The sequence below is a fragment of the Rhincodon typus genome, chromosome 11, assembly GCF_021869965.1.
Source record: "Rhincodon typus isolate 14 chromosome 11, sRhiTyp1.1, whole genome shotgun sequence".
Taxonomy (NCBI): domain Eukaryota; kingdom Metazoa; phylum Chordata; class Chondrichthyes; order Orectolobiformes; family Rhincodontidae; genus Rhincodon; species Rhincodon typus.
In genome coordinates, this window is record NC_063342.1 from 37,341,209 (window position 1) to 37,359,932 (window position 18,724).

The 18,724-nt window shown below is 37.8% G+C and overlaps 1 long non-coding RNA gene and 1 other non-coding gene across 4 annotated transcripts in view; one reads left to right on the plus strand and one right to left on the minus strand.

The window, feature by feature from the left end:
• The window catches only part of LOC125484425, a 20,517-nt gene extending 6,063 nt beyond the window's left edge, over positions 1 to 14,454 (minus strand). The window contains exons 1-3 of one of the 3 annotated variants that reach the window (XR_007263245.1): positions 1,741 to 1,935; positions 1,476 to 1,642; positions 328 to 387 (exon numbers count right to left, since the gene is read on the minus strand). This is a non-coding gene — a long non-coding RNA (uncharacterized LOC125484425). Of the gene's footprint in view, positions 1 to 327; positions 388 to 1,475; positions 1,643 to 1,740; positions 1,936 to 14,414 lie in introns of those variants that run through there. The other 2 variants (XR_007263244.1, XR_007263243.1) reach the window with 2 other exon arrangements.
• LOC109922893 lies at positions 28 to 4,051 on the plus strand. The gene is made up of 2 exons (XR_007263242.1): positions 28 to 1,956; positions 3,421 to 4,051. It is a non-coding gene; the product is annotated as an uncharacterized LOC109922893 (transcript).
• Positions 14,455 to 18,724: the final 4,270 nt, after the last annotated feature.

Sequence of the window (18,724 nt, forward strand, 5' to 3'; positions counted from 1 at the left end):
GATTTACAGCATCCGCAGTTCTTTTGGTTTTTATCAAGATAATGATAAGGAGGACTTCACAGGGTTAACAAAGCTGTGTTTTATCTGTTGTATGCATTGACTCAGATTCTCGCTTCTACTTTGGTCCATCCCTTGACACTGTCTCTGTTTATGTAGAAATAACTAATGTTGTTGAATATTAGTTCATGGACAATGCATTTAATTGAAGAATGATTGGGGTCTTGCAGGTTAAATAGTGCTTTTCCTGGCAAATCCTTTACTTGTAAACCTAATGCTTTGATCTACATGGTGCATCATGTTGTAATTTCAATGAATGCAATATAGTGAGGTTTCCACTTGATTAAGTTGATTTTTTTTGGTGCAGTTTGCCTGAACGTGGTGGAACCCCTGCAAAAGATCACAAAATTTAAAGCACAAATTATGCTCGGTGGAAATAAATTTCAATCATTTGTGCTGGTTTGAAAAATATTGCGGTAGAAGCTAGATTTGACTGTAAAACTGGCCCCCTATCCAGGACAATTAATCACCATCGGGAGTTTCCACCAGCTGTATTAATTTGCAGAACTTTGAGGAGACTAAATGTTATGCAGATTTATTTGGTGCTGATACAGTAATGCAAATGTTTCAAAGGTTTTAAATGCATTTTTATTTCAAAGTTTATTTAAAAACCGTTCACTCTGTCCTTCTAAAATGTGGAAATGCCTCAATATATTTTCTAAAAAGGGAGTTGGTTAGCTCAGCTGGCAGGATGGCTTGTTTAGCAGTGCAAAGTGACACTAACAGCATGGGTTCAATTCCCACTCCAGCTGAGGTTACCATGATGATTCTGCCTTCACACTTCTCCTCTCCTCTCACCTGAGGTGCAGTGACCCTCAGATTGAACTCACCACCAGGTGTGTCTCTCTAATGAGAAAGCAGAACTATGGCAACTTTAACTATTTTTTCAGTCATTTAAAATTAGGTTACTTTTTTTTTGGAATAAATCTGTTGTCAGCTGCAATAATTGAACTGCAATACGCCACCACTTTTCAATATGTAAAAGAATATATTTAAAACATCCTTTTTCAGAAATACTTCAAAACATATGAATAATGTGACAGGCTGTGACCTATGACAGGCTTGGTGTTCGGAGATATGTAAATAATCTTGAGCTGAAACTTGGGATGAAAATACCCATGTAGTAACTACAGTGGTGTTCCAGAATCCACCACTCCATCAATAACCTATGTAATCTCGATAGCCACAAGGCTACAGCTTAACCATAGGTCATCTTTTAGCAGGCCTCTCCCTCTACTATGATGGCCTGGCAGATATGGCCTCTTTTTGTATTAAATTTTTAGGAAGTCTTCAGAGCGCGCTTTATCTGACGGTGCCCTCATATTCACTCACCTGTGTTGGCAGCTCCCACCTCTGATGGTGGGGCTGCCGATCTCTCAACTCTAGGAGGGTCTTTTATTGGGAAACCCACCACTGACCTTAATTGGATAAGGTGGCTGCTTCTATGAAGCCACTGCTGCAGATCTGCGTTCTTGACCCAGAATTCATTGAGATCAGGACCATGGAACCAAATTCCAGCCAAATACTTCTGCGATTGTTCCTTTCTCTACATTTATTCAGAAATAGTGAAGCAGATTTTTGTCTCCTGCCGTAAATATAACAGGGGAGGGAAGTTAAAATCCTCATACTTGAAAATTAAAATCTGTTTAGCAAGCTTATTAGTGATCTGCCGTTTTCACTTACCAATGCTTTCTATCTCGGTAGTCCTTTGGATTTAATTTATTGGCAAGATCAAATTACCACTGGCAGCTTTCATTCACGCGTGCTGAGCGAGAACTATTAGAGGATATGGATGAAGATGGAGGCTGCCGCCTAAAGTGTTTACAGGTCATCAGAAAGCTGAAAGAAGACCATTGGTGCCCTGGAAATAAACCAGTCATCACATCCTATCATCTACAGGTAAGAAATATGCTCTGGTTTACCAAGCAGATCATTTATGATATTAGTATTACATTGTTATAACATTCTCACAGCTTTGTGATATGTCGATTTATAGAGCAAGCGAGGTTGAGCTATGGCTTCTAGACTAATTATTGCTAAGCCAATAATATTGGAATCACTGCTGAAAGTACATGGTAAAACCATCACAGCTATGAGATGGTCAAGATGTTTCTCTTCCTTTCTTCAAATCTTTAGTCACACCTGAGTCAGGATCAAGCACTAGGGATCTCAATTGGCCTTTGGTTCTGCGTCTACATTTTTTTTTGGCCAAAATTCAGTTATTAATCCTGTATTTATCACAATTTGCCTTTTAATCTTCATACAGTTTCCTTCATGCCATTGGAGAAAAAGATAGTGTCATGACTGCGATACCCTCTAAGACCTATATATATATACAGTATATCTTAAGTCATCACTCGTGTACTCATTGATCTATATTCGTTGTGAGTTAAACTTTGATTTAAAATTACCATACCTCTATAGTGTCCTACAGCCCTCTGAGAGGTCAACATGAAATTACTTCTACTTCTTGATCATCCTCCTACTTTAATCACTTCACCACTAATTGTTGTGCCTTCAGCTGCCAAAGCTAGAGGATCTTCAATTCTAATTTTCCACACCTCCCTATCTCTCTCTTCTAAGGCACTCATCAGAACTCATCTCTCTCTTTGAGGATGCTTTTGTCATCTATCCTAATATCTCATTATGTCACTCAGAGTCAAATGTTGTTTGGTAATGCCCCTGTGCAACATCTGGGATATTTTAGTACAATAAAGGTGATATTTAACTAAAAATTGTAGTTGATTGACATAAAATATTTGAGCCAAGCTACAATATGTTTGTTACAATATGAGGTTGATGATGTGTTACCTTTGTTTCTGTCATGAAAAATAATAATTGATTAAATAATTTGACATGTAATCCATAATTGTAGCCCATGTTTTTAAACAGGAGAGTCAGTAATAAATACTATCCCTGAAGTTTTAACACGGGTGAGTGAGTCTGATTAATCCCTCTCCAGTGTTGTGGATTGAACCTTCCGTTGGAGGTTTTTATGCCCTCAGTTCACTTCTCCATTACCCCACCCCCAATCCATATCGTAGGCTCCCAGACCAGACCAAAAGGGAGGCAAAAATCACATGCTGTTAAGTTCCACAACCTGTGGGAAAACCCGGATTTCAGGACTCTCAGATCCCAGTGCATCAGCAAATAAAAAAAATCACACTAGTGTTGCCAGAAGCAGTAATATAATTTTGCTCAGCTGATGGAGAGAATAGTTGAAGATAGCAACAGTTCCTCAATAGGTTGAATACAAAAACAGCAAACCATGTTCAAAGTGTGTTTGAAATCTCATTCATTAGCTGTATGCAATGATATAACTGCATTAATAAATTGCTAACTGCTTACTTTCCCTTTTCCCAGACACTTTTGTTTTGGACCTGTGAGAAATATCCACGCTCTAAAGATTGGAAAAATTTCCAGAAATGCTTTCTGCGGTTGGTAAAGAAACTTCAGAAATGTGTGTTACAGAGATACCTGCGACATTACTTTGTGAAGAGCTTTAACCTTCTTAAATATGCTAACACAAATGAACTGGATATTACATCTCAGAAAATTAATGATTTCTTAATAAATCCTGGTGTGTACTTCCATTAAATTCCACTGACATTTTAAATCAACTGCAAGCTCCAGTGTGTCAAATCTTACTGACTTTTCAAGTCTCCCCATCTTTTACCTGAATTAAATTGAGTTATAAGCTAATATTAATACAGTGAAAAGAACATGAGTAAAAATAACTATAAGCAAATATCATGCAAATATTTGTACCAGATTTCTTTCTGATATTTTAGTGGAAGTGGAAATCTCCATTAAAATTTGAGAGAAATGAATTTAAAAGGACCATGTTCTGAAGTCATACAATAAAATTGCTGATAGTGCTTGTATCCTATAATGTGCTGAAAGGTTTAATACCTTAAGATTTTTCTTGCTGTGGACTTTAATGTCTTGAAGAAGAATCAAATTTTTCAAATTAAATTTTTATTTGTTCCTGCCATATGATAGTCATTTTAAGAATGTGTTACTTGTAGTTATTATTTAGTGTTTAATAAATTGCTCAATTACAAAGGACTGCCAAATGTCATTGCACATTATAACTCAGCAAAATCTCACTAAATTAAAACATTAAAAACAAATGTTCCTTGCCCCTGATTTAGGATGTAATGGTAATTTCTTTTATCTTTACTAAAACATACATTTTCCCAATTAAACATCTTGTTTTAGCCTTTTGCTTAGTAAAGTATCTTGGGTGCTTAGAATTATTTAGTTGTTCTACTTTTAAGCTAATTTACAATGACAGTAAAATTAAACAAATAACAAATCTGCCTCTATGATAATTAATGATTAAGATAATGTGCCCAACAGTTCATAAAATACAACCTTTATGGATCAATATTTCATATAAAGTGGCTCCAGAATTCAACTCCCAGGTTGTGCTCAGCAGTAGTTTTATCACCTTTTCACCAAGTGTTTTCTGATTTAGAATGATTACTTAGACCCATCGTCTGATCAGGAATCATGTGTAGAATTGTCCCCATGGCATATAGCGTAAACATAACAGTAATCTGCTGTCTACTGTTCCCACTCTTGATGTCTTTGGAGAGAAATTGACATTTGCCTGGTAATTCTGTGGTACACAATTGTAGTAATATTCTCTGATACTGATCCCACTAGAATCTGCATTGTATATGAGAAGGTACCTAATTTTCATGGGTCTGGTGGGCCAGTGAGCCTCTATGGTCTCTATATCCTATGGAACCTGTCTGCTGTAATTGGCTAGATAAATTAGTGCTTATCTACAAAGGATATACACAGTCCCTTTCAAGGTCTAATTCCAGCTGAAGCGCCTCTTGCTGTGACATAAATTTTCAAAGTTTCTGTGTTTTTTTAGGAAACTCAAAGAAGCAAGAGAAACTGTTTTCCTTAAGCATGTATTGGCGGTGACAGTTATTCTTTAATAGTGTTTGTAAAAAATTCCTGATATTTGTCCAACAATGAGGAACAACAAGCTGTATCCAAGACAAGATGGAGAGTGATTAGGAGGGGAATCTGGTATAATTCTATTCCCATGACATTGCTTCTCATGTCCTTCTGGGTAATAAAGACCACTGGAAAGGAAGATATTTTGAAGTAACCTTGGTGAGTTAGTACATCCTGCAGACTGTTTGCACACCCACTGTGTGATGGTGATAGTTGTGGTGGATATTGAGTCCAATAGCAAGGGCATCAATAAAACAAACCACTTTCCTGGCTGGTGTCAAGGTTCCTGATGGTTATTATGGCTACACCCATCCAGATAAATGTTTGGATATCTCTTAAAATAACATTTATGGATATATGGTAATGTTGTGTAATAAAGTTCCCCTTAATATAAACAGAGACTTCATCATTTGTTTCTACAATAGTCTATTTAACTGCTAATATATTTACTGAACAAGGTCCTCCTGGATCCAAGGCCACCTTAACCCACCCCAGATTATAAGAGCGAACTTGAAATGGTTTATGACCCTTAAACAGAGCTGATAGTATCAGAATTAACTAAAAGCTTTCAGCACAACAGGGAAGATTTTTCTAAAATCTGCATCTTTCTGCAGTGAAAGAATGTTCAGTTTCACTCAACTTGTACTTTTTAAATTTTCTATCATTACTGTTATTTATTCTGGAATTAGCCTGCATGAACAGAAAAGAATGAAAGTTCCACAATTCACTTTTGATGTTTCCCAGTACATGGTTAAGCTGTAGCCAATTAGTATGTCATCCAGTTTTCAAAAGGTTCCTATGGTATGAAATACCAACAGCTTGTTTGGACTGAAACCAAAACATACTCTACTAATTAACACTTCAGTGTATTCTGTGATGAACTTTGATCATGAGATTTGCACAGTGGTGTGGTACACTCATGAGATCTTTCTTCATGTGGCTGGGCGAACTAAATAATTTGTTGAAGTGTTTATGTTGCCACAATAAGATAATTACTTTGTCATGGATAAGCAGCTCCACTGTATCTTAGAACATATACCATATTTGAAACATCATCAAATCCTCCTACAATTTTTAATCTTACATGATATGTGGGCATTGTTGGCATTTGTTTCCCAGCCCTAATCGCCCCTATGAAAGCTGGTGGTGAACCACCTTGAGCCATTGTACTCCATATGGTACAGGTATGCTTATACTGGTGTTAGGGAGTTCCAGATTTTCACTCCAACAATGTCTGTCATTATTTTAACACCTGCCATTAGAAAAATGTTAGAATCTATTATTAGGATGGAATAGCAGAAAATCAATCTGACGTCAGCATGGCTTCATGATGCTGAAGTTATGCCTGACAAATTTAGTAGAGGAGGTAACAAGCAATGTAGATAAAGGGACAACAATAAATGTAACACTTTTGGATTTACGAAAGGGGTTGAAAAAGCTACTGCACATAAGGCTACTTAATAAAATAAGAACGTATGTGTTGCAATTGGAAAATTGACATGGATAGTGGACAGATAGAAGACAGAGAGTTAAGATATGGGGACATTCTCAGGATGGCACTCTGTAACTAATGGAGTGCCAGAGGGATCGGTGATGGGGTCATAATGATTTACAATATATATTACTGACTTGTTTACATTGAAACATAGAAAATAGGTGCAGGAGTAGGCTATTCAGCCCTTCAAGCCTGCACCACCCATTCAATATAATCATGGCTGATCATGCAATTTCAGTATCCCATTCCCGCTTTGATGGCAATAAATGTGCTATCATCAAGTTTGTGATGATTGAAAAATAGAAAAGAAGGCAAGTAGTGAGGATGAAACAAAGATTCTATACAGGCAATATGGAAAAGTTACATGAGTGGGCAAAAACTTAGCAGGTGGAATACAATGTGGGAAAATGTGAGATTTTGCTCTTTGGCCAGAAGAATAGAAAAGCTGAATATCATGTAAATGGGGAAAGACTGCAGAAAGTTGCCGCATAGAGGAATTTGGAGATCCTTATGCATAAATCATAAGAACTAGAAAGTAAGCCCATTGGGTAATGGGGGAGGCAAATGGACTGTTGGCCTTTGTTTTTAAGGGGAATGGATTATAAAAATAGGAAGGTCTTGCCAAAACTCAGGAAGGCACGAGTCAGACTACACCTGGAATACTGTGAACAGTTTTCATCCCCTTGTCTTAAGGAAATACTGGCAAACCAGGGAAGGTTCACGAGGTTGATTCCAAGTATGGAGGGCTTTCCTTCTGAGGAGAGGTTGAGTAGGTTGGGCTTATACTCATTGACCAATCTGCTCAACCTCTCATCGTAAGATGATCCAATGCCAGTGTATTTTTCATGTCATGCCCATAGACCACAAGTGAATATAGTTATAAAATTTTAATTGTACAATCTGTATAAATCCTTTTTTTATGTCCTGTCATATTCACAGTAACAAACTTTGCTATTGGAGTGTTCACCAACCAATAACGTACCTATAAAATCTAAAAGTCTTTAACCAGTGATGAATCGTTGATTCTCACCTTATCATTCAGTTTGATATATCTTATATTGAGAGTTCAAGGCTGACTCCAGATACTTGTGTACAAAAAACTGACACTCCAGTGCAGTGCTGGGGGGCATGCTGTACTCTTGAAAGTGCCATTCTGGGAAACATTCTCAAGCAAGGCTTTGTCTACTGTTTGTCAGGTGTAAAAGATACCATGACACTATTCAGCAGAAACATCACTGGAGTTAGCTTCACCATCCTGGCCCAGACATATACCTGCTATGAACATCATGATAACAGGTTCTATGTTCATTACCAAATTGCTGTTTGTGCTATGTGCACATTGACTGCTCCATTTCCTACTTCATAATTGATGTTTCAAAAGTATATAATTTGATTTGTTGTTGTCACATGTACCTAAGTACAGTGAAAAGTTTTGTTTTGCACACAGTACAGGCAGATCATAGTGTGCTTAGACAGACCAAGGAATACACAGGAGGTGCACAAAGCAAGATCACCAGCAGCAAAATCAACATTATTTGACATTAGAGAAGTCCATTCAGCTGTCTAATAATGACAGGGAAGAAGCTGTTCTTGAACCTGTTGGTGCATGTGTTCAAGTATTTTGTTTGCTGTATGGTGACTTCCTAAAGTTCTGGAAGATGAAGATAATTGCAGGTCTTTCTTTATTTGTGCTATTACTTGTAAAGAACATGGTTAAAGCTGTAACAGTGTAAACAGCATCTTGAAAATGTTCCAAAAGAAGCTTCATTATGTTTGGCACTGCAGTCGGATCCTTTGTTTTGTCAATATTTTTTCACAGAGTGACATTGGAAGTCTTTCAAATATATTGGACAGTTTCCAACAGCGAAACTTGGTCACCTAAATGTGAGATGCCGTCGTGTAGATAAGAAATAATAAAGCTTCAGGCTTGGATGCAGACTCAGATAAAGAATGTGGCAGAGATTCGAAGAGTATACAACCTCATCTATTCTTTCAGGCTTTCTGTTATATCTGTTGTGGCGTCTGACAGTTTAGATGTCCTAATGCAATGGGAATATGAACATCAATCAACAGTTCGCAATAGTGTGTTTGGCAATGGATATGTATATGCATTGAACTTAAAACATGGAATTAAGCCATTCAAAACTCAACCAGAGACTGCTGGCATTTGTCCATCACATGACCAGATAGTCCTAATTATATTTAGTCTACTTGTTCTCGTGTCACATCAGTTCTTTCTGCTTAAATCTGCCTAGCTAATTCAGTCTGGAATGTTGATATAAAGAGTGGTTTCATTTCCACCTGCCTACTGGAGACAGTTAAAATTGGCAAGGAATCTGGATGCCAACCTTTACAGAAATGTCCCAGAAAGGATGATCCATTCCCTTGATGCTCTTATAGCAGCCCTTGTGCACCTTGCAGGTTATGTAACAATTAGTGTGCTCCCATAAATAACTAAGAAAACTTCTTTTGATTAAAGCAACAAACTTAAGTGTCCCATTCTTCAGTGTTGCAACTACCAAATATTAATTGCATATTTAATTTTAGTGAGGAGTTGGGGAAAACAAGTGTTAAATTAAATAAAACATTCACTGCGCTTCTACTCCATGCATTATACTAAAATTGCACTCAGTTGCAGCAAACCTAATACCATCAATGATGTGGAGGTGCTGGTGTTGGACTGGGGTGTACAAGGTCAGAAATCACATGACACCAGGTTGTAGTCTAACAGGTTTATTTGAAAACACAAGTTTTTGGAGCCTCACCCCTTCTTCAGGTGTTAGCGGGAAAGTTAATATCAGACACAGAATTTATAAGTAAAAGATTGAAGGATCACACCACCGATGAGGATGTACTAAACAAACCTAAGATGCTGTGAAATCTTTAATCAGTTAGAAGGTTTTAATTGATTAATATGTATATGTAAATCCCTGAATTCCTTTCAAGTCACACACACACTCACTTTCTCTTTCACCTCCATACACATACACACTCACTCTCTCTCTCCCCACCTCTCTCTCACACACACACCCTCTCTCCTCTCTCTCTCTCTCTCTCTCTCACACACACACACACACGTAAGTTCAAGGGGTGAGTTTGTATTTGCAGATGCATTCTATTTTTTTCAAAAAGCACACAATTTATATACAGTCAATCAATGTGTGGCGTTTTATAAATTCCTACATTAGAAATAAAACCAGTCTGACTCCAAACCAAAACACAAACAGATTCTGAACAAGGCCTCACACCTAACATGCATTGTCTGACCTAAAATGTCACCTCCTCTTTACACTAATAAAACATTTAGTTCTCTAAGGAGAATGACTTGAAAGGAATTTGGGGATTAATCAAATAAAATCTTCTGACTGATTAAAGATTTAACAGCATCTTAGGTTGTTTAATACATCCTCATCAGTGGTGTGACAATTTGATCTTTTACTTATAAATTCTGTGTCTGATACTACCTCTCTAACTAACACCTGAAGGACTGATGTTTCGAAAGCTTGTATTTTCAAATAAACCTGTTGGACTATAACCTGGTGTCATGTGATTTCTGACCTAGTACCAGCAAAAGTAAAGAGAATTTCCATATCTCATCATGCTGATAAAGATGTATTTAGGTACCTCCAAGAAGACAAGGCAAACCTACCATGGTATGAATTTGTAATAAATTGTACAAAATTGTTTATAAGTTACACCAAAGATTGGAACCAAAAATCCAATTGCTAAATTTGAGTTGCCAATATTTGAGACAAATTACAGTCAAATAAATTACAGAAATTAATACACTTGCAGAATGGGCAAATAAGTGGCAAATTATGTTCTACACAGATAAATGTGAGATAGTACATTTTGGTAGGGAAAGAAAAGGGAGTTTACTTATTGCTTGAACAGGAGTCTCAGTGGGGAGAGAAATAAAGGAAATTGGGTACAAATACACCAGTCACTGCAAGTTGCATTGTAGGTTAGAAAGACCCACTAAAAAAATCAAACTAAGCTCTAGGTGGGATAGGATTGAAAAGTAGGCAAGTTGTACTAAACCAGTATCAAACCTTAATTAGACCATTCTTGAGTATGGCATGCAATTCTGATCACTATGTTATTAAAAGGAAATAAGGATACAGATAAGAATTACAAAGATGTACCAGAAATGTATGGGTATAGATATTAGGACAGGACTGACAGACTGGGTCTCTTTTTCTTTTTAAAGAAGTTAGGGATTTTACCTAATGGAGGTTTAGTAGAATTATGCAGGATTTTGTCTGGAGTTGTGATAAACAGATATATGAATCCAAGTCTTTATTTAACATTTCTTGCAGTAAATGAATAATATTCCTTTCATCTATTGTTTATACATAATAATAACATGAATTAGCTCCATAAACTGTGTGTCTGGGGAAAGATGGTTGGAGTCATTTATTTGGAGCCTATAATTTTTCCTTCAAAATATCAAACATTACATAACTGCTGTACTCTATTTATCCAGTAGATGGCAGTTTGTGCCAGGATATAGGCATCAAAGTCATAGGCTGGAGTACAGTATATTGGAGAACCTTTCAACAACTCTCAGAATAAAGCATGTGTCATGCAATCTATATGTATTTCAACAGCAAATGAGACACACAGAAATTCTGCCAATACTGTTAATCTCCAGTGCCTTTACTGAGCTGTTGAGGATACGCATTCCATGGTTAGCAGTCTGTTCACGTGAAATATTTTGCCGGCTGGACAGTGTTGTATTTTGAAGACATGCATACACATAGGAATTCTAAACATTGCTTTTGATAACCAACATAGGTCATAGCCTCTATGCATTTTAAATTTGGAAATATCCAATGAAAAATGCTGATTAACTGGGCATTTAGAAAGCAGGTTTCAAATATTTATTGGATACCAACTTGAATTCACTTACGTTTTATAAAACACATTGGAATAAATCAGACACATTAGACAGTTAGAAGTCAAATTATATTGCATATCTTAGCCTTTTATCAAAAGAAAACTGTTTTTGAAAGACACGTGATTGTGAATAAAATCGGCACAATTTAACACAACTTCCAGATGGAGTGATGATTGAGTTTTTATTCGATGGGAAGCTTTTCAACCTTGACAGACTCAGAGCCAAGACTGAAATGACCATCCCGTATATCTAGTACTGACAACATCTGACCACATGGCAATCACTGGCTGCTCTATAACATCAACAAGAACAAGACTGTCCGCCAGGACATAGCAAGAAATGCAGATGCTGAAGTCAGAGATGATACAGTGTGGAGCTGGAGGAACAGAGCAAGTCAGGCAGCATCAGAGGAGCAGGAGAGTCAACATTTCGGGCCGAGACCAATCCTGATGAAGGGTCTAAGCCCAAAATGTTGCCTCTCCTGCTCCTCCGATACTGCCTGATTTGCTCTGTTCTTCCAGCTACACACTGTATCAAGACTGTCCACCGGCCTCCTGCAGACAATATCTATATCTCCAGCCTTTGTTATTAATGGGGGTAATTTAAAAGTCACTGAACCCTTCTAATACCTATGCAGTTTTAATTCACAAAACATCACTACCTAAGTACAGATCTAACACAGTGGCACCCAAAGCAGCCTTCCAAACATTACACAATGAAATCTTCAACGCTCCTAGAAGGGTAATGGCATTAGTCTACAATGCTGTTTTTGTCACTATCCTTCTATACTGCAGTGAGACTTGAGTCACTGTCCAAAGGCACGGGTAGCTGGTGAATTTTTCAGCAATGTCATTGAGGACACCTAGAGACAAGTGGGACCGGTATCCTCATAAAAGCCAGTTCCTCCAGTATCATAACCATGATCATGTGAGGTCAGATCCACTATTCTGAAAATCCAGAAGGTCAACCTATTTTGCAGCCTCAGATCAGGAGGTACCTATTTTTGAAAGTTGCAGTAATGGACTGAGAGTAGAGCTTCCACTATTCAAGTTTGCAAACCCAAGCAGATCCTCTTTTCACAACTTAAGGATAGCACCTGATCTCATGCTGGACAGGGAAACTCTGAAGTTCTTGTTGCAAAGGGGACAAATTGACATCAGTACTGGGGGCAAGTTGCCACAAATCATGCCATGTGGAGCTGCCTTATTTGATAAGGCACAACGCAATCAGAAACTGAGTGCATAAACTCTATCAAGCAATGGAAATGGAAAAAGAGAGCAGAACCCTGTCTCCAGAACTCCCTCTTCTTGCTCAGAGCAATTCTTCTCCTCTCTGCCCAAAGCCTTTAGGATTGGCTTGTTCAGTCACCTGAGAACGCACCAGTCATATAACCCTGCAGGCATCATTCTCATTGTGAGGGACTGATGGTGATAATGGCGATGATAAATGTCCAAGTGAAAGGCTCAAAGCTGTGGAAATCCAAGACAAACTTTGCTAAATATGTAATGAATTGCCAGTGAGCTAGAAAACAAGTGTTTGTTTGGATTTTTATGACAAAGGGGGAAATGTTCTAAATATGGTGCTGAGAGCTCGCTGTTAGAACCACAACTGCTTCTAATTTATATCGATGACACACTATAAAGCAGCCTGAATTCCATTTTCATTATTTTTGTTTCAAGAATGAAGATGAAACTGAAATTCTACAGCTGCAGCCTTGGTGAATTTCAAAATCATGTAGCAATATACAGCAAGTCAGCCATAGTGTGCTCATATCACTGACTAGAAGGTGGTAAACTTTCTGCACAGTTACACAAATGAAATGAAGAATTATAGTTAGAAAGAGGGGAAGTATGGAACTGATCACTCCAAAGAGCCTAGAACAGACCAGACAGCTTAAAATAATTCCGATGGATCTGTCCAGAAGGCTACTTTTCGGAGAAGTAAACTGTAAATTAGGTTCAGTCTGAAACATACTTGATTTATTCTTAGCAGAATAGAACCATAATTGCAGCGTTGTCATTTCCATTGAAATGATTTCACAGGCCTGTTTGTGTATTTCCCTGTGTTAGTAAAACCACAATCAGCTTTTTAAAGGCCTGTAGGGAGAAGTGACAAGTTACGCAGGAGCACAGTCATTTTCTAGAAAAAGGCTGTGCATGAAACGGAAGCCCTACCCTCAGTCCATTACTGCAACTTTCAAAAATAGGTACCTCCTGATCTGAGGCTGCAAAATAGGTTGACCTTCTGGATTTTCAGACGATTCTGAGTTGGTCTTCCTGTCAGTTTGAAAGTTTCCTGTTTCTTTCAGGATGAGAGGAAGCCTGTAATGACAGTCCCCTATGAAATAAAAAGAGTAAAATATGAATGGGTACTAGCACCAGATAAGGAGCTCTGCCATTTCCCCACATTAGCCATATTAAATATTTTATATTTTAAAGAGTTGCTTCGCATGCTGGCTATTTTTCTTTTCCAATTGGAAGTCATTTAATCAAGTTTGCAAAAATAGATATTGTGGTCACAGATATGAAAGTTTTATTTTATATTATTGGTATTTATGAAGAATGAAATGCTGGTTCTTTGTAATCAGTTACCCAATTCACCTCCTGGACAATTGTTTAGATATTTAGAACTACCTCTTTGTAACAATGCAGAAGCTTTATTTGTTCTGCTTTGAGGTGAAAAAGTGCTTTTTCAACAAGTTCCCTCGAATGATTAGATAGTATTGTCAACCCTCAAGCAGGCCACACTGCCATTGGAGTTGCCAGTTGCTCAGTTCTAAAATATGATTCTAATAACATAAATTAGGTCAGATGGTGTCAAAGCCCATTGTTTTTGCAAAAGTGCTGCAGTCCCTCGGGGTAAACTGTTAAAGAAAAGGGTTTTTTTCCATTTAAGAAAAGAACAATTCTGGTTGTTGTAACTTGCGGAAACAGGATTTGACTTATTAAAAATACAAAATACAAGAGAGAACATTTCATAACTTACCAACACAATGTGCTGTCTATTTCCTTGGTGTCTCATGTTGTGTCTTTGTGCTGAATATACAGGAAATTACATTGTTAACTCCCTGCAAACTGAAATGGTGATGTAATAATTAAAGTGACAAAGCAGGTTAGCAAATCCAGCATTAATAGAATGTAGTGGTACAATAGTAAAACTCAAGTGTGTGTATAAACTAGTGAAAATTTCATATTTTTAAGTCCCTGAAAGTTGCAGAAGCTTATTTTTTGAAGGTGTCAAATGTTCTGTTCGTACCAAACCTTGCTTCAAATTGAATTCTTATCTCTAGGTTGTCCATTTTATAACGTTCAAACATGCTTGACAACATCAAGTAACATGGAAACCCAATCAATGTAAAATAGACCAATCATGTATGGTGAATTTTAATATTATGCTAAATATGTTGCTGTAGACTTATAAACAAATGTTGCGGATATAGGGTAATGCAGTAGATGAAAGGAGATAAATCAGGTTAGAGTTTTAAATACATTCAAACATTGCATATTGCCAACATTATCTTTAATATGATGCCTTGTAATTGTGCCTGAAAAATGTGGGTATAGCCATTGAATTTCTACACAAGCAGATCAACCGTATGTCTGCTGAAAATAATTGTTAGAGCAGTTATCTTTCTGATGACAATGTTTTATGTGTGTGTGAAATATTACCTCTCATCCATAATATTTTAAATTATTAACAAATATTATGAGTAACCTTAGCCTGATTAGTGTCTTGTCATACTTGTTCTCAGCATGTGGGCCACACCAGGAATGTAATACTTATTACTCGTTCCTAGTTGTCTAAGTACCACTTGCGTGTACTGCTGTGTGATTGAGAGTCTATTTCAGTGGGACTGAGTCACAGAGCAAGTGGGCATGGTAACTGAATTGCTTTGCATGAGGTGATTAGCAAGCCATTTAGGATTATATCATAACCCAGCAGCCTTTATAAATATTTGTTCTGGTACTAGTTCCAAAATTATAGAGTTTACTTTCAAAATTTGGCATGGTGGGATTTAGGGATAATATCATCTAGTAAACAAATCCAGTGCAGTAACCATTAATGTACTCTACACATCACTGCAGTTCTAGTATAAGCCAATTTGTGATAGTTTTTGACATTGTGCACAATCCCTTCTTATTGCATGCAGAGCAGGCTCATTGTGTCAAATGGACTACTTCTGCTCCTAAATCCTATATTCCTATGACTTTGTGGTGTGGGTGGGGATTGTGGAGAAAACAAATGCAATGTGGGAAAATCTCAAGTGAGTAGTTAGGGTGTGGAGTGCACTGCCTGGAAGTGTGGTGGAGGTAGGTTCAGGTGAGACATTCACGAGGGCACTGGATGATCATTTCAACAGAAACAATGTGCAGGGTCATGAGGAAAAGGTAGGAAGCTACCACTAAGTTATAATGCTTGTATGGAGAGCTAGTGCAAAAACGATGGGCTGAACGGTCTCCATCATTCGCATGATTTTGTGATTCTGAGCCTCAAGCTGAGACCAGGAGGGAAGTTAGAAATATTTGGTGTTGAGTCAGTGAGCCAATACTTTCCTGACTTTCCCATCTCTGACCATTCTCTAGACTAAGGGCTAAGCCAAGTAGGTGCTTGGAGGTGGCTTGATGGTGGCTGTCAGGAATGATGTGAGTAATTTGGGACTATCGGGTGGACAGGCTTCCCCTTCTATTCTCCTCCACTGAATCAGCATTGGAAGTAAGAAAAGCAGCCAAGAGCTCCACTTCTGATCACTATCCAAATATTCTTGCTGGAATGGTCGTGTGTCCAAATGTGCATTGAGAATATTAAACTTGAATGTGACAATCTCTGCAGTTGAATAGTCTGCTAATTTTCACCAATGAGGATTACTCCGAGAACAGTCATTAACAATCCTGTTTCCTTTCCAGCTGGCAACATTGAGGCAATGGTTCAAGCAATGAACTCAGCATCACCTTCTCAAGGGCAACTAGGAGTGGGTGATAAATGCTGACCTTGAATGGCTACATCCCTGAATGAATAAATACAAAAACACATTGTAATGCTGGCCTTCCCTAAGGCTGTGCAGGCATACCACGTCATAAGACTGCAGGGAGTGCCTTATGGAGCTTGGATTAAATGCACAATGTTGAAGCAGCATAGCTTTGCCCTTCATCTAACCTTTGCTATAAGTGATTTAGGAATGCATGCCATCAACTCCAACATGGAAAGTTTTCCATTTCCTGGTATGATATGCAAAATTCACTGAAACGTGAGAACAGAAATTTAAAACTGCTCCAGAGGGTTCTGCGTAAGAGCAGCTTCTGTTGTAATCACTGCTTCGGTTCATATCCAGCTTTAGTTGGTTTGTAATGGATCAGTGAAGTGCATGATAAAGAGTGTTGTTTGATGTTGACAACTTGCATGTTAAACCTGCTGCCAACTAAAATAAAGAAGTCCTTTATTTCCTTTTATTTAAATAAAATTTCATCATGAAAATCTATTTGGCAAACTTTTACCTGGGGATGGGAGAAACCCATGCGTCATCCTGACCATAAATTATTGTTACAGACAACTAAATGTAATAATGGAAAAATATAAAATGCTGGAAGCATTTCACTGGTGTGGCAGCATCCACAGAGAGAGAGAAACAGGGTTAGCATTTCTCTGTCCACAGATGCTGCCAGACCTGCTGAGGATTCCCAGCATTTCCTGTTTTTATTCCACATTTGCAGCAAACACAGGATTTTGCTTCTGTAATGAAACAAAGCAATGTGCTTTTTTGCCATTACATTTGTATTTGTTAATTTTTCATTTTATAAAAAGTCATCTCTTTTTGTTTAGTCTCTTTTGTAAACTGGCAATTTTAAAATAGAGCAAGAAAGAGACAATAAGGATTGATGAGGGTAGTGCAGTGAACATTGTCTACTTGGATTTTAGTAAGACATTTGATGGGTTCCCACATGACAGAGTCATCAAAAAAAATTAAAGCCCATGTGATAGGGGAAATGTGGTCAGTTGGATACAAAATTGGCTCAATGATGGAAAACAATGAGTGAAGGTTTTGCAAATGGAAAGTGATTTCTGGTGGTGTTCCTTAGGCTCAGTGTCAGGAGTACCTTGTTTTTATAGTATAGATTAATGATTTGGACTCAAATGTGGGAGGCATGACTGGGGGCTTTTCAGATGACACAAAAATTAGCCAGTTGGTTGATATTTAAGAGGATCACTGTCAACTTTGGGATGAAGTCAATGTTTTAGTCAAATGGATGGAGAAGTGGTGAATTGAATTCAATCCAGAGAAGAATGAGGTTATTGTAGTTGGGATAGGAAAACAGAACAAGGGAACACACAATACGTGGTCGTGTGGCTATTGAGATGGTTAAAGGAAGGGAGAGATCTTGAAGTTTAGTCCAGCAGTCTTTGAAGGTAACATCGATAAAGGTAGTAAAGAAGGCATATAAAATATTTTCCTTCATTGGATGAGGTAGTGAATACAAATGTAGGAGTGTAATGTTGGAATTACATAAGACAGTAGTTCGGCCACAGCTGGATGTTTGTGTACAACACATTACAGGAAGAAAATAGTTCCTCTTGAGAGAGAATACAGAGGAGATTTACAAAAATGTTAGCAGGGCTTCAAAATTGCAACTAAGTGGGAAGATTGGATAGTGTAGGATCATTTCCCTTGGAACAGAGGAGACTGGTTGTAACAATTGAACTGTGCAAGAGGGGCTTGGATGGAGTAAACAGAAAGACCTGCTTCCAATGGCAGACTAGTCAGTTAGCAGGGAGCACAGATATAAGATGATTGGCAGAAGGATTAGAGGGGACGTGAGGAAAATCTTTTTCACGCTGATGGTGATAGGTGTCTGGAATTCATTACCCAGCTTAGTGGTTGAGGCAGAAACCTGGAGCACAGTAATCTGCAGGTCTGCGGACCAGGTGCTAGAAAGTTGGATCAGAATGAGCCCTAGTTTATTCAACTCATGTAGATACAATGAGCTGAATGGCCTTTTACATTTCTGTTACTTTTCTATGGTTCTTTAATGCTACTGAGATATACTGAACAGGAAAATCCCAGCTGTGATCCCTTTTCTCTGCTGCATTATCTAAAGTAACACTGTTCCATCTGTAAAAGAGTAGAATTGTGGAGTGCACATCAGAGATCCTCCATGTGCATTCGCAGATTGTGAAGTTCTTTACGAGGTATGTGCATTTGTAAGACCACTTCTCACAAGTTGACACCACATGGGGGAGGCAAATTTCCCATTGCCAATTCTAAGCGCTGCTAATATACAACTATATAATAGCAGGTGAGG